We start from the raw sequence: 15,939 nt of genomic DNA on the forward strand, positions 1-15,939 counted from the left end.
TACCTGTTTCATACTTGCTGTTAAATATGTTGATATCACCCCAGAGCATATGTGTTGATTGAAGAGTCAAAATCTCAGAGAATGATCTTATTTCCATTTCACTGTCTCCTCCTCCCACTAATGAAGAGCCTATCAGGAATATTAATACTTTTAATGTAATCTTTCTACAATACTTTTGATATCTACTTCTGGTTTAAAACAACTAAAGATAGACCCCACGTGTGAGGTTCTTAATAGCCTGGTTAGAGACTCCCAGGATCAAGGAGTGAAAACTCAGAGTGCCTTGAATTCTCTTCTGTTGTAGAGAGGGAAGCTATAGGGATGGGCCTTCTCTGTTGTTCTACTACCAGATCCAATCATGGCTCACAGAACAGTCAAGTTTGACTAGAGTTAAAGAAGACCCTCTAAATCTCAGGCCAGACAGAGAAAACAAAGGGACATACATGGTTTTAAAGGTCTTCTGGGCACATAGGTTATTTACCCCTGAAGTGGATTTATAGTATGCAGGGAAAGAACATTGGCTTTATTGTGACAGACCTGATCCTAATCCTGATTTGGCCACTTCAGGCTCTGTGACTGCGGTCACTTGAATCTCATTGGATCATAGAGTACTCACTGAAAAATATGGGAGAAAGGAGATGAGATTCAGTGCTTTCCCTTATTACTTCTAGAAAGAGATGGCCATGGAGAATGGGCTTCTATTTATATCCTGTAGCCTGCTAATTCTTAGAAATCACCTCTTCAGAAATTGTCTTAGGCTTCCTTAGTTTCCCCAATTCGAATGAATGCTCACCAGTGCCGTGGAGTAAGATACTGAGGGAAGTGTCAGTTTACCAAGTTGCCACCTGAGCAAATTCTTCCTCTTGTGATGATTCCTTACGCCAACCCACAGGCTGTATGCCATGGCTCCTTGTGGAAACCAGCAGCAGTTCCTGACTATGGCAGATGTGCCCTTTTATTAGTAAAGGCTGCATCCTGGGGTCTTCTTAGTACTTCTTGAGCAATGAAGCTCATTTCCTATGCTCTAATGTTTTGAATATATTATTATTATCTTTAAAGTAAAGATGGCAAATAGGAGTAACCTCAAATACCACCACGGATTGCTTAACAGAAGCTGCTGGTATATTGTGCTTTATCAGGATTCCAAGGCTACAATCAAGGCCTTGCTTGATTAGGATTGTCTATAACGGGTATGGGAAGGTATGCTGGCAGTGTGCCTATAATGCATTTGCTGATCCTGTTTTATAGTCTCTGATTCTTTTTCAAAGAATAACTTTTTTAAACAAGGTATAAAATATCAAACTGAATGGATTAGAGGAGCTTTCCTTAGGAAAATGATAGAACACAAACTGAAGAGATACCCATCCTGAAGCAGAGTATTTTATGATTTCAAACTGGAGGGTGCATTGTTACTCGTGTGAGATGAGTTTTCTGGTGCTTATGTTCACATGCAGTGAAAAGAAAATATGGGCTTAAGTGTACATAAGCAATATGTCCTAACTTTTCCTTCTATCTGCTAAAGTGGGTGTATAGGCTTCAAATTTTCAATTAATATTTACTTTTCTGGGGCAGGGATTTGTTCTTCTCTCCCACAACGAGATGCAGCCACTTCTTCCTATCCTTTTTTCACTAGCCCTCCACATACATTGATATGGTGGGAAGCCATTGATGGTGTCTTGCTGAGACAGGTACCCACAGAAAAAGTGTGCTGTTAGTGTCAAGGATACCATCTCCCAATGCTCTGAAAGCTGTAAATTCCCAAGGGGCTGTGACAGTGCTGTTTGTGGTGGAGAGATGGCTCCTACCCACTGTCTGTGTCTCACTTTGTATCCCGGGCACCAAGACAGCACTGCACGTAGTGATCCACAACTGCTTCTGCACTGCATCTCCTGTCTGCAGAGGGCTCACGCAGGGGCCTGGGTGGTGTCAAGAGGCCATGCTAAGCTCCTGTCCCTTCCCCTGCAGATGTGCCCATTGGGCTTCTTGAAAAATTACTTATGCAAATTGCCAGTAGATGGGCCTGTCTCCATGGGACATTAGCACTTGGACAGTTAAGAGTTCTTTGATATTTTGAACCATGAGATTTAGTGACTTCAGGTTTTCTTTCTAATTCCTTACAGCCATTTTACTTCCAAGAAGAATGTAGTTTTTACTGTAGCTTGCAGGAATATCACCCAGAATAGTTAGAGATATGGAGGAAATGTTTGACATTCAGATTAGACACTCTTCTTTCAAAATTCATTATGTACTCTTTTGTTAATTTCAACCATTTTAACATTTCTTTTATTCGTTTAGTCAGTCAAAATTTATTGAGCAGCTCTGCTGTACCAGAGAATAATATTGACTCCTAACCTGATGAATAAGAATCCTATAATCTCTGTTTTCACAGCTTTCACAATTTTGGGAGAAAGGGAGATAAACATGAAACCAAAATTCTATCGATGATTAGAAAATGACACATTAAAGCATTTATATCCAGAGAACAGCCCTGAGGAGAAAAACATTATTGCCAGGCAGATGAGAGGGAATGAATGATATTTTTGACTTAAACTTTGCCACCCAATTCTGGACACTGGCCTCTCTGGGCTGATGTTGACTTTATCCAGCTCACAGAGGTGTTGTTATTGAGCACTAGACTGCCAGTATAATTTAAAAACTAAAACAAATTTAACAACCTCCTGAGTTGGAAGAAATCTTAACTGAAAGCTGCCTTGGCAGAGCTTTGTGTAGTCTTCAAAGAAAGCAGGTTTTGAGGCCAAGGTATGTGTTCAACAGCTAATGCTTCAGAGACAGAGCTGTACGTAGAAAAGCAGACTTTGTTTGTCCCTTAGGGGTACAAATAGGATTGTATCTGCAATCCATACTTACTTATTGTTTTAGACCCTCACATATCATGAAAGGTGAGCATGAGGCTAAACTAAAGCACCTCAGGTCTTTAGGCTCACCTCCTTGCAGTACTGCAGTAAGGGGAAGAAGAAAGCATAGGGAAAGTCGGTTGCCACATCGCCCCTAACCGTAGGGGTTAGTTAGCTGTGAATGTCAACAGTCCTAACAAGGACTGTGGAGTAATTTGTTAAATAACAGAGGGAGCATGCCAGTCCTAAGCTGCTGGATGAGAGCACAGCATCAATTAGAGACAAAGGAAATTATTCGCTTTCCTCTGCATAAAGTAGGCCCTTGGAGGCTCAGAACTAGCCGGTCCAGGAAAAGCAGAGAAAGCAGAAAGAAGGAGTGGGGGAAGGAAAAGGCAACTCAACCTCCTGGAAGTCTGAGGAACGGTAAAGAGAGCCCTCACACTGATAAAATACACACGACCTGAGCAGAGTGGAAAGAAAGCCCCAGTCCCGAGGGAACTCGAGAGCAGAGCGTCTGACAGCCAGACTGAGTGACCGGCCCCACCATCTGCTCCCGCACATCTCTCCCCAACAATGGGGACTTCTGCAGACCTTCTGCCCCTTCCCTTCCCCCACCTTTAGCATGCATTTAAATTAGGCCCATAACTGGGGGGCATCCTCTCCCGTTGTGATCTCTCACAGTGAGGGAGCCAGCCTAGCGCCCTAAACAGGAGGCCCGAGGGGAGAGGTTAAAATCTCAGCTGCCCAGAGAGATGATTAGGGAGCTGTTCCCAAATTAAGCTGCCTCATTGCTGGTACTTGGGCATGTGTTGGGATAATTGTGCTTGAATACTTAATGCTTGATTGACTTGGCTGTTTTGTGTTTGACCATATTTTGAAATGCAATCTCACTGTTGGGGTAGGCAATTAGCATTGAGCCCAAGGGGTTGGAAAAAGAGAGACTGAGTTGCTCCTATGGTGATTTCTTGCTTCTTTCCTGGATTCTGCACAGAAAGCTGAGTGTTCTACTGGGGCTCATTTGCCTATATTTGGATCATCTGGAATTTTGTACTTAAAGAGGAAGTCTCTTAATCCTGAACTTCAGTGTAGCTGCCAACTTTGATCTTTGAGCCTTTGGTTACAGCTGAATTTTACTTCCATTTTAAGTGACCTTTATTCCAATTCAACAGTGGAAGAATAAAATAGGAGAGGAGAGGTCAGGGCTTAGAAAAGGAAAATTCATGCTGAGTATTAGAAAGGCTAGGACAGAATGTGAGTGATAACTTATGACACAGAATCCAGAATTTTGAGATGACAGTCAGCCGAGTGGCTTTGGTGCCCTGTCTTATACAGTTCTTTGTGGGTATATCTTAATCATCTTTGTATCCTCAGAGCCTAGAACACTGCCTGGTTTTTTAGTAAGCATTTAGTATTTATATTTGGAGCATATATATTAAACCTAGCACAATTTCTAAGGAAATAGAGATGGGTAAGTAGATAATTTTGAAAAATCCATTTAATTTCATTTTCAAATGGTGAACTTGAGCACCATTCAGACTGCATCCCATATTACTGAAATAAAACATTCTAGTTAAGAATTACCAAAGGTAGGCAATGGATTTCACAGTTTTAAGATCCTTTTGAAGATATTTGAAACTGCTATCTATAACAAAGGAAGGGTTCCACTCATTTAATCTTATTAAAGACAGCGCAAGAAGATACTGATTTATTTAAAGAGATAAAAGGAAGGTTAACTATGGAATAGCCAGATGAGTTCATGTGTATCACTAATTACATGAAAGAAGGTATCCATTCCATAAATGATGGCATCATAACTCATTTGTTGAGTTTCATAAGGAAAATAAGAACCAAGGACAAATTAAATACATTATAAAACTTATATGATGGGTCTTAAACAATTCTAGAACAGAAAAGAGTCTGGAGGAAGTCTAAGACCAGATGTTGACAATATGCATGCACTTGCAATTCCTGTATTGCCTTAGACTTCTGAAGACTAAATCTTAGCAAAATGAAGGAGTCCACTGATTTTGGCTGAGTGATGGGAATTTTAACATATATTGGATATAAGAACTTGATGTTTTTGTAAATGAGTCATTAATGTCCCTCAATCAAGGCATAACTCCTATGTTGTTCTTGAAGAGTTGTTGTGGGGATTAAATTAAATAATATATGTAAGATATTTTTAACTGCCTGGCACATAATATTTATGTATATATTTCAATGATAATATTTGCAGTTATTACTTAATTTTGAGCACCTTCTTGTTTATTGAGGACATATTCTCATTCATATTTTTTTTTCAAATGTGTGACTCTGCTTAAGACTATAGACTTCTCCAAAAGATAGTGCAAACAAATTTATTATAGTAAACACTTTTGTAAGGTCACATAATGAATGATAATAATTCTCAGTCACTGCCCCAAATTTGAAATTCTAATTATACGATTATCATAAATTCCTACCAGCTGGGGAGTCTGGGTTAAGTATTAACAAGGCTAAGTATTTTAGTGTATCAGGAAAGACAGAACAGAATAGTGAATAAGTAAGTGTGTTTGAATCTTGGTTCTTTCAGTTATTAATCTCTTTGAACCTTGAGATTGTCATCTTTTAATGAAGTAATAATACCTACTTCACAAAACTGATGAAAAGGTTAAATAAGATAATATATGTAAAGGACTTAGTACAGTGTTTAGCCTATATAGAAAGGACCCAATAAATTAATAAGTAGCAGTGTTTATTGTTATTGTTGTTATTTATTCTTATAGCTATGATCATCATCTTTTGTCACAGAAATTGGAATAAGGGCCTTTTTAACTCCTCAGGAGAAGCTCATGAGTGACAATTTGCCCCTTTAGAGCCTATGGTGTGGTCTGCTGCAAAGAAGCCAGAGGGTGGGGATTAAAATCTTGAAATGAATGGCAGGTTTCCAGTCCCTCTTAGAAGGCTCTACAGAGCAGAGGATGGCTTTGATGATACAGGATAAGGGTGACTACGTTGTTCTAGGAGCAAAGGATCAGCCTTCTTCTGTGCTCCCTCTTTGCTCCCAGTGATCACAACCATCATCATAATTAAGGCACCATTTATTGACTTCCTCATGTGTGCAGACTTTATTTGCATTATTTTTAATCACTTTCAAAAATATGATCTTCTGGCTAGCTGTTGTCCCAATTTACAGTTATATAAATATCACTGAACTAATGGATACCAGAACTAAGGATTCACCTCCGAGCTTTCTGACTGCTAAAGCTGAGCTCTTGCTTTGTTCTCTAACATGATTTACCACCTTAGTGGAATCTGCTCTAACCTAACAAAAGATCTTTAAAAACAGTTATAAAGAAACATTTTTGAGGATAATTATTTTTTCTCAATTTGAGTTGTGTTTTTCTTCCTCCTTTCAGAGTACAAAATTATCAGAATCCACACATATATACACACTCGCGAATCTAGTGCGAGTCACTACTCTGAGTGATGTTACATATAGTTTGGCTGCAAGAAAATTAAACTATCAGGAAATAGTTTCCAAGACCAGTAATTTTTCTCCTCCTCCTCCTCCTCCTCCTCCTCCTCCTCCTCCTCCTCCTCCTCCTTCTCCTCCTCCTCCTTTTATATAAAAGCAGCTGCCAACAAAAGAGTGAAGCAAATTAGAAAAAAGTCTTCTAACCGCAGATCATAAATGCATCATAAATGTATATAATTTGGTGTTCTAAGGAGATTGAGACATTCTCAATCTTGGTCACATAGCAAGTTAGTACTGGAATCAAATTAGAATCCAGGCTTTGGATATTTTTTTCCAGTACTTTTTCCTGACACCTCTGCAGCCTTTCATGTATTGAGGTTGTAGCACAGAGACCAACTTTTTAACAAAAACAAATTGTGTATGTGTGGGTAAGAGGGAGTGTTTAACACATTCCAGAAGTAGCATTAACTGAGGAGGATCTCTAATTTTTGAGCACTCTTGGAGGGTGTCAACACCCATGTATCATGTGCATATAGAACATATTTTTCTCTAGTCCTCTTCTCAGTCCTGAGCATACATACCTTTGGACATGTTGCAAAGACTACTCATTCTAGCTAAATACCTCTCCACAGGGGCAAATTGGAATGTAGCAAAATTTGTCTCTGGCAACACTCTTGCTCTTTTCCTCTAATGGTCCTCTAATTCTTTTTGATGTGCCTAATAGCCCTCCAGCAACCCCTATAATCCTATCTGTATGTTTTATTACTGAAAAGTTTGTTCTGATGTAAGGATTCAGTTTTAAAGTCTACAAAAAAATAATCTAATAGTAATCAATTGTATTTGCATAGCTCATTATATTGTAGGAAGTATCCACATATCCGTTATTTTATTTTTCTTATTAACTCTGCCAAGTAGAGCAGATAGGTGGGTTATTCATCCTTTATGAATAATAATACAGGGTTAGAAAGTTTAAAATACTTTCCCCAAGTCACACTGGACAGTGAGCAGTGGATTCACGAAGAGCTCATGTCTTCTGAGACTTAACCAGGTATTCATCACTGAGATCCATTTCCTCATAGAATATTTTCACTTTGAAAGAAGAGTATAAGATTGAAAGGTGTTTTATGCACACAAAGATTTCAATTGTGTAATTTCAGGCTTTGTGTCAGGATTTGGGCAAAGGTGTGCTTTGGGGGTACCTCGAGTCATACCATGAAAGCCTGAAACCTTAATGAAGGAAAGGCATCAAAAGCATATCTTTCTCTAAGGTCTTATCCCACAGTAAACATTTGACAAACTTTTTTTTTTCTTCAGTACATTTTTATCAGTATCAAGGGTAAACAAAAGTTAGTGTCAAGCCAAAATTATTCAGTATTTCTTCCATTTACCATGTTCTGGAGCATTCTTATTAGAGGATTTAAAGTTTTGAAATAGAAGTTAAGCAAATGAATACAAGGGATAAAATTTATGGGGAATTGGTGAGTAATTACCATGAAACTATAAAATTAACCTCTGGCCATGTGTTGTGCATCTCTTGATTTGCAGACACGGGAATTTCCTGGGTGGTATCTGAAACTGGACTCCATCCATGGAGATCAAGGAGAGATGGAAGAAAAAACCTGATTACTTCAGATTGGTAGGTGGAGGTTTTAATAAGAAAGGGAATTTACACATGACTCATGTCTTGGGTGACCACAAGGTAAATAGGTCTCTGCGCCTGCCTGACAGAAATTTAAAAGTTTATATAAAGACCTTAATTGGGTTCAGTCACATATTCAGTCCAGATAGTCTCAACAACACCTTATTCTCTCAAGGTTATATCCTTGAAACAGCTCCTAGTGTGGGAATGGATGGCAGAACAGACATTCCAAAGATGGGAAGGGGAGAGGACCCTCTGATTGTAAGCTCATCAGTCAACTGGTGGTCACATCCTCTCTCTGCCCCCCTCTAACAGCATTTCATTGGCTGTGGAATCTGTAGAAGATTTAATTGCATAAATTCTTAGGCTCTTTAGAAAGTGAGGGCCAGCACTATAAATATTGTCAGGTGGATACAATATTCTTATTGTTATGGTGCAAGTAACTTGTGTACTTTAAGGAGGAAAAGGCGGCACGACCATAGCTGTCAGTTATATACATTTAATTAACATAAAAGATAATGTTGTTGATAATTGTTTTTATTTTTTCGTTTGTCTCAAGACAATTTATATTTGCTCATATAAGCATTTTTGTGATGCTGCTTTAAAATCCTTGTCAGATAATTCCAATATTTTATTAATCTCAGTGTTAGCTGTGGATTGTCTTCTCTCATTACGTTGTGGTTTCTCTATTTCTTAGTATGGTGAGTGATTTTCAATTATATCCTGGAAATTTTGGATATTATTTTATGAGACTCTGAATTCTATTTAATCTTGTTTTTCAGGAGGTAGTCCCCCTTTGAGGTGTAGCTCGAGGGTTGGACAGGTGTACATATTCAGCTTCCTGATGGGCACTGTAAATACCGGAAGTAGAGAACTGGCTCACACCTCTTCCTTGCAGGCGGGTAGGGCTAAAGTTAAGCTCCCCAGTTAGTCCTACTGATACCTTCCCAGAGAAAGTGGGGCATCAACTTGTTGTCTCCCAGCAGCGGAGTAAGACCATGCCCTGTGGACACCAGGAAGGGGAAAAAGCAAAGGACTAACTCACCTGCTTTGTTGCTGCAGGGCGGGGCAGAAGTGGGTGGGACGAGTGCCAATTAACCTACTTCATACTTGCCCCATACTTCATTTTACCACGTCATTGATGCCAGGTGGGCATGGAGGTTCAGCTCCACTGAGATGGGTGAGGGGGGAAGTGAAGTACTAATTAGATAGGACCTACAGTTTTAGTTTTATCACAACCCAATAGGGTAAGGGTGGGAGGCTCTGCTAACCAGTGGACCTCACTGACACTGTCTTGGGAGGCATATGAGTATTACTGATTGCTTCTGTGGGAAGGGAAGTGGAGTGGGGTGAAAGATCAGCTCCCCACTTAGCCCCTCTAAAACTGTGGGGTTTGGGGAATGAAGATTGGTTTGGGATTTTTGTTTTAGATTTTGTTGTTATTGTTGTTGATGGAATTTGCCTAGAGTAAGGCAGTACTGCCAAAAGAGGTTTTCTGTTGCTAGGCCAACTTTCCTTGTCTTTTGGCTAGGGAGAATAGGCTTTTTTAGAGTTCTTTATTTTTTGTTTTTGTCTGGCATGTTGGTGATTCCCGGGTAGAGGTTTCTGCAGTGCCATGTCTGAGATATAAGAGGTGGGTGGGAGGGACTCAGTGACATGTTGTTCCTCAAGTCCTAAGATTGCTAGGCAGTCTATCTTCTTCCCACCTTTCAGAATTTTAGCTTGTTTGTTCCAGAATTCTTAGTTGTAAGAGGGAGGACTTCTGGCTCCATAAGAAGAGGAACTAGAGCTACTGTATCTTGGAGCTAGAAGTCCCTATAGCCATTTTTAATGAACTTTCTAGCATTGAGCTTGGTCAGAATATTTCCGTGTATTTTTCTATAAGAGTAGTGTGTGTGTGTGTGTGTGTGTGTGTGTGTGTGTGTGTGTGTGTTCGTGTTCGTGTATGTGTATACAAAGACAATTTTGTGTGTGCATATACAAAGACAGTTTAATTTTACTTCTCCTAATACCCATTTATTATATTTTGCCTTCTAGTCCTATACACACACTTACACACATACTGGTTTCATTGTTGTTGGTCTGCTATACAAATTTACTTGCGCTTTGCTCCTGCCCCCACTCCAAGCTCACTCCAGATCTTGCCCTGTAATTCCTCGCCTTAAGGTGGAAGTAAAATATCAAGTGTACAAACTCAGGTTACCAGGGGTTCCCAAGCATCTACCCATTATTTTGCATCAATTTGATCATTTCCTATGAAATTGAAATTTTGTCTTAGTGGCGTTGCATGGAAAATTCCTTGAGCTCAGAACTCTGACTATTCACCTTTGTGTCTATAGCACCTGGGTTCAATATCTGACACCTCACAGATTCTCAGTGGCCATTTGTTGAATAAAGTGCCCATCTAAGCACATCTTCCACTCACCCCTGCCTCTGATTGGAATTCTCTCTTTGCACATCCTCATGTGCCATTTGTTAATTTACTTGAGAGTGAAATGTATGGCTTACATGATGTTAAACTGTCTCATTGTGTAACCTTGGGTAGTTCAGCATTTCAGTTATCTATTGCTGTATAATAAGTTTCCTCAGAACTTAGTTGCCTAAAACAACAATGATTTTGCAATTTGGATACAACTTGTAGAGCCAGCTTATCTGTTTCATGTGTCACTAGCTGGATTGTTTTAACTATGGCTGGAGGGTAGACTTCTAAGATGGCTCACTCACAAAACTGGCAAGTTAGTGCTGGCTCTTGGCTGGGAGTTCAGCTGAAACTCAGGCAGAGGTCTTGTTTATTCTTCACATGGCTGCTTGGGCTTCCTCATGGCATGGTGGCTGGATTTCAAGATGTAGAAGCTTCCAGGCCTTCTCAATACCTGGCTCAGAATACTCATAGTATTTCTCTGCATTTTATTAGCCAAGTTAGTCTTAGACCTAGCACAATTCAAGAGGAGAGAATGTAAGCTCCACCTTTTCTAAGGGAGTAGCAGCTTGCACTTATAAAGAGAGGCTGAAATAATTGGGCCTATCTTTGGAGAGTAACATTAACACTCTGCCATAAAATTTCTTAAAGTGTAAAATATGAAATGAAAAGAGGGAAAAATACTACATCAATCATAGAATTGCTATGAAAATTACAGAGAATCTATGTATCAAATTTAGAATGATTCCTGGCACATAGTCAGCAGTCAATATATTTTAGCTAAGTTAGCTAATTTTTGTTGATATGAGAATGGAAAATGCTGCAAAACATTAAGTTAGAGAAGAACACACCTTTTCCTTCAAGGAAGTTATTATATCTTCTCTTAGAGTCCAGTTTTACTGGTTAATATTTCCTTTGATAGCTTGAATTAATGCATTCTCTTTGATGTGCTTCCTCTTAAACAACTGATAGAGATTTAAAAAAAAAAAAAAAGACATCAAACCAATAGCCATCAAATGAATAGAATAACGCACAGCTTTATTTTACAATGACTTTTGGTGTGTCTGTTGGAATCCTTTTTCTTTTTATACTAGCTTGTGGGAATTTTTTTCTTGATATCACTTTTTAGTCCTTCCATAATCTGCTTTGAAAAAGCAGTCCTCTAAAGACATATAACTCATGATTTTGTCATGACATGCCCTTGGAAGTTGCTCTTGGTCATCTCTTTGGAACTATTCATGTGCAGAGTTAGCCCATTAGGAAAGTTGCAGGTCAGCAGAGGTCATCAGCCGGATAAATCCAAGGTGTAACCAGTGGGGCCAGGTAAGTTCCAAGTCAAGTAATCTCTACCTTTGAGCAATTCTGACAAAGTAATTTCTTGCATCTACACAAGAGATAAGAATCGATGCAAAGCAAAGTGCCACTAAATTTATGTAAATTCATGATTTTTAGCAGTTGAAATGTTAGCCAGGTCAAACTTTTCATTAACCAGTGCATGGTGTCTTTGTAACTATCTTGATTTTACATAAAAAGCAATCAGGTTCATGCCATGTTTTCATAGCACTACTAATTTCCATTCTTTTCTTTTGATTCTATATGCATACCTGTAATTTCTCCAAGTGATTAAGACCTGTTATTCCTTCTACAGCTGACATTTCCTTCTATGATTATCCATTCCTTTAGTTTTCTTAACAGTCACGTGTTATTAATGATCATTTATTATGCAGTGATAAACTCTGTGTCATTTAGTCCTTCTGGAATTTTCTGATCTTTGATTACAGTATAACATATTGCCTGATTAATTGCTCATTATTGCTGTTTTTTGCTTCTGATTGCTCTAGTTAACATTATTTTTTCTCTTTTTGGCTTTACTACCTACTGACAATTTTCATTTTCAACAACCCTGTTAGTTGTCTCCAACTTCTCTCATTTCCTTTTTGCATTCCCTAGTAGTGCAGAGCATATACTGAATCCTTGTAAATGATTTATTCTTGTTTCAGTCTAGCACAATGGTTCTCAGATTTCAGTATGCCTTAGAAGCATGTAGAGGGCTTGTTAAAACATAAATTGCTGGGCCCTGCTCCCAGAATACATCAGGTGCGGCCAGAGAATTTACATTTTTAGCAAGTTCCCAGGAATGCTGATGCTGTGTGCCCAGGACCAAGCTTTGAAGACGACTGGCATAGCAGATCGGCATGGTGGTTAGGAGCCTCGACACTGGGTTCAGCTGATATGCGTTTAGACCACAGCTTTGCTAGTTAACTTTTCCAACCATGTTACCTTGGGAAAGCTGAAGTCTTAGTTTCATATCTGTAAGCTGCAGTTTCCACATTCATGAAACGGGAAGAGGACCAACTTTCTGGTCTTGTTGTAAGGATTAGATGACATGATTCATGTAAAGCGTTTAGTACAGTGGTAAGATGTAAATGCTTAATAAATGTTAGCTGTTGGCATTTTTCTACAAGATGTGAGGAATTAATGTGTAAGCTCAATTACCGAAATTAAGAAAATGTCTTCTCCAGCAAATTGGCCATTTTTCTCTGGATCTTCATTTTCTATACTGTTGAAGTAGAAATGCTTTTTTTTTTTTTTTTTTAAATTGGCTATGTGGACAGAAGGATACAACAAAAAGATCATGAAATTTGGAATCAGGAAAATGCCTGGGTTCCAGTCCACTCTGCTATTCCTAGCTTTGTGACTCATAGCAATTTTCTTCATCTCTCTGATCCAAGTCTCCTTTAAATATCTTCCAAAATGGTGTTATAAATGGTAAGGATTGTTATATGGATCAAATGAGCTATATCATTTGAAAGTTCTTCTTTTTACTTTAATGTTCTGTATAAGTGTTGTTATTGCTGTTATTTTTATTAAGAATAGTGGTCTTGAGCAATTTTTATTGTGCATATTCATTATCATTAAAAAGTTGTGCTTCTATGGAGTGACAGTTATGTAAAACAATTTTTCCGTTAGAATTATTTTGAGATGGTAATGACTCTTACTGGAAATTGCTAAATACTTGCATAAATATGTGGATGTATTATTTTATATTAATAATTTAGTTAGTTCTCTTTCTTATTGACCGAATTGCTGGTTCATGTTTTGGACATTTTACCTAGAAAAAATTAATATCTGAGTGACCATATTTCAAGATGATGCTGAGAGTGAAAAAACATTATATCCAGTAATGATTGGACTAAAGGTACACTTAAGAAAGCTTTGTCCTCATAGTGTGATAGCTCAGTTTTAATAATAGATTTTAGACAAAAATTGGGGGCTTATTTTCAGTTGATATTACAGGATTCTTTCAAAACAGAAAAGAAGTTCCATTCAATCAAATTTTTTTAAATGTAGCATTAAACACTCTGTTAGGCACTGTGCTTCATACATTAGATGCATTTTTTTTTTCTCACGGAAAGCAGGACAGCATACAAAAATCACTACATATATCACAAATAGGATAAGGCTGAGAGTTTGAAGGAAGAAGAGATGATTTCTGGCTAAGAGATCAGCACCCACCCATTTTCAGGCCATGTGCTGAGCCACATTAAGCCAGTGTATCTGAGTATCCTAAGGAGGCTGGGGAGAATTTGGTAAGCCCAATTTATTGACCTTCACAAAGGATTATAGTTAAACCACCTCAGACAGATGAAAATCTATCCTCCATTGGGGGAAGAAATCCTTCCCTTGAAGGAGACTCCATAACCTTTTTTATTAACTCATTTCAGTATTTAAGAGCTTTTGCTTGCTGCTGAGAAAACCTGCTTCAGCGTCCACATGAACATCAGGATTTGTCCTCTCTGGACTTTGCCTCATGTTAGGCAACCACCATCATATCTCTGGGGGCCCCCACATTATTGCCTCATTAGTTGATTAAACAATTAAATAAATGTTTCTCAGAGTCAGGATATAGTACTGGTTAAGAGCATTGAAAGTCAGGCAGTTTTTTATTAGAATCTTGGCTCCTTCATTTTCTTAACCTATGACCTTGGGCAAAGTTACTTAAAACCTCGGAGCCTCAGTTTTCTTATCTGTAGAATGGGGATAATAACTTACCTATTTGGTAGGGTTGTTGTAAAGATTAAATAAAGAAGATACCTGTTTTAAGTTGAACTACATAAAATCACCAATATGTGATCATTTTGAACAATAAAAATTACAATTTTATATGGTTCGAGCTAATAAATGGCTTAGCAAAGTATCTAGAATCTACCAAAGATGCAACATTACTGACAATTTTTACAAACAAATCAAAAACTATTATTATTATTATTACATTGTTATCATCCTTCTCATCATGGTCTACAATATTCAGTCTGAGTGCTGGAGGATAGTCCTACAAATAAACCATGATAAAGTAGTGAAAACAGTGATTATGGAGCTGTGTAAGATGCAACAACTGTGTGGGTGACAGAGCATCTGGGTCGGCCTGCAGAAGTTAGGGAAGGCTCCAGTGAGGTGGCAGCATTTGAACTGGACCTTAGAGGGTGAATTGTAGATTTCCGGGTGGAAAAACCAATAGTGGAATGAATCCCCAGCAGAGGAAAGAGTATGTGCCCAAGGCACAGAGGTGCGAGGGAATGTGGGAGGTTTGAGAACCTGCAGTGATTCTGTATGGTAAGAGCATAAAATTAGGACTGTGGGAATAGAAGGAATTGAAAGTGGAGAGAGGAGAAAAAACATGGCCTGAAAGAAATGCAGATTTTACTGGGGTAGATTCATGATTGGCTTTGCAAGATTGAAAGGTTCTTCTGGAAATTTTGAAGAGAATGATTGGCCTAGAGCAAATGTAGAAGCAGGAGGTCACATAAGGATACTATTGCAGTGGTCCCGCTCAGCAATAATGTACACCGAACGCAAGAACGTTAATGGAATATCCTTAGATCCTAGTGATAAGTGGACTCAGGCAAGAGGGTGAAATATAAGTTGACTCCTGGGTGTGCATCAAAAATAGAGTGATCAGGAGGAGGACGACTAGGACATGGGAAATGGGGTGGGAGAGAGCTGAGACGAGTCGAGTCTTAGGTGCACTGCCTTGCTGTGTGTTAGAGCTTTCCATTTCCTCTGACTTTCCCAGAGCCTGTTATTTCTAAACTGCAGGAAGAGGTGTTATGCTCTAGGGGGCACCACAGGAATTCACGAGACCCTTACCCTGGAAATTTGACTGAGCAAATTATACTTTGTTTTTCTGATTTCACCAGGGTCTTGCTTCCCCAAGGACATTAGTCATGTACCTGTGCTGAGGTCATGGTTAACAAATAAAAATAAGTAGTGAACATTAATAAATAAATAGACTACTTACTATGTTTTAGTTGCTGTTACAGGTGCTTTCTGACTAAACTTCATTTAATTTTAGCAACTGTTCTATGAGGTAGGTAGTACTATTAACCCCATTTTATAAATGACAAAAATTAAAGCTCGTGGAGGTTAACTAACATGCCTAAGGTCATATAGCTAGAGGGTGGTGAAGCCAGAATGCAAACTGAGGTGGAGGGCTCTAGGAACAACTATGTTCCTAAGTATCATGCCGAGATATATAATTTAGCCTAGGCTAGAGAATCATAAATTCTCT

This window comes from Rousettus aegyptiacus, unplaced genomic scaffold (assembly GCF_014176215.1).
Source record: "Rousettus aegyptiacus isolate mRouAeg1 unplaced genomic scaffold, mRouAeg1.p scaffold_m13_p_3, whole genome shotgun sequence".
Classification (NCBI taxonomy): domain Eukaryota; kingdom Metazoa; phylum Chordata; class Mammalia; order Chiroptera; family Pteropodidae; genus Rousettus; species Rousettus aegyptiacus.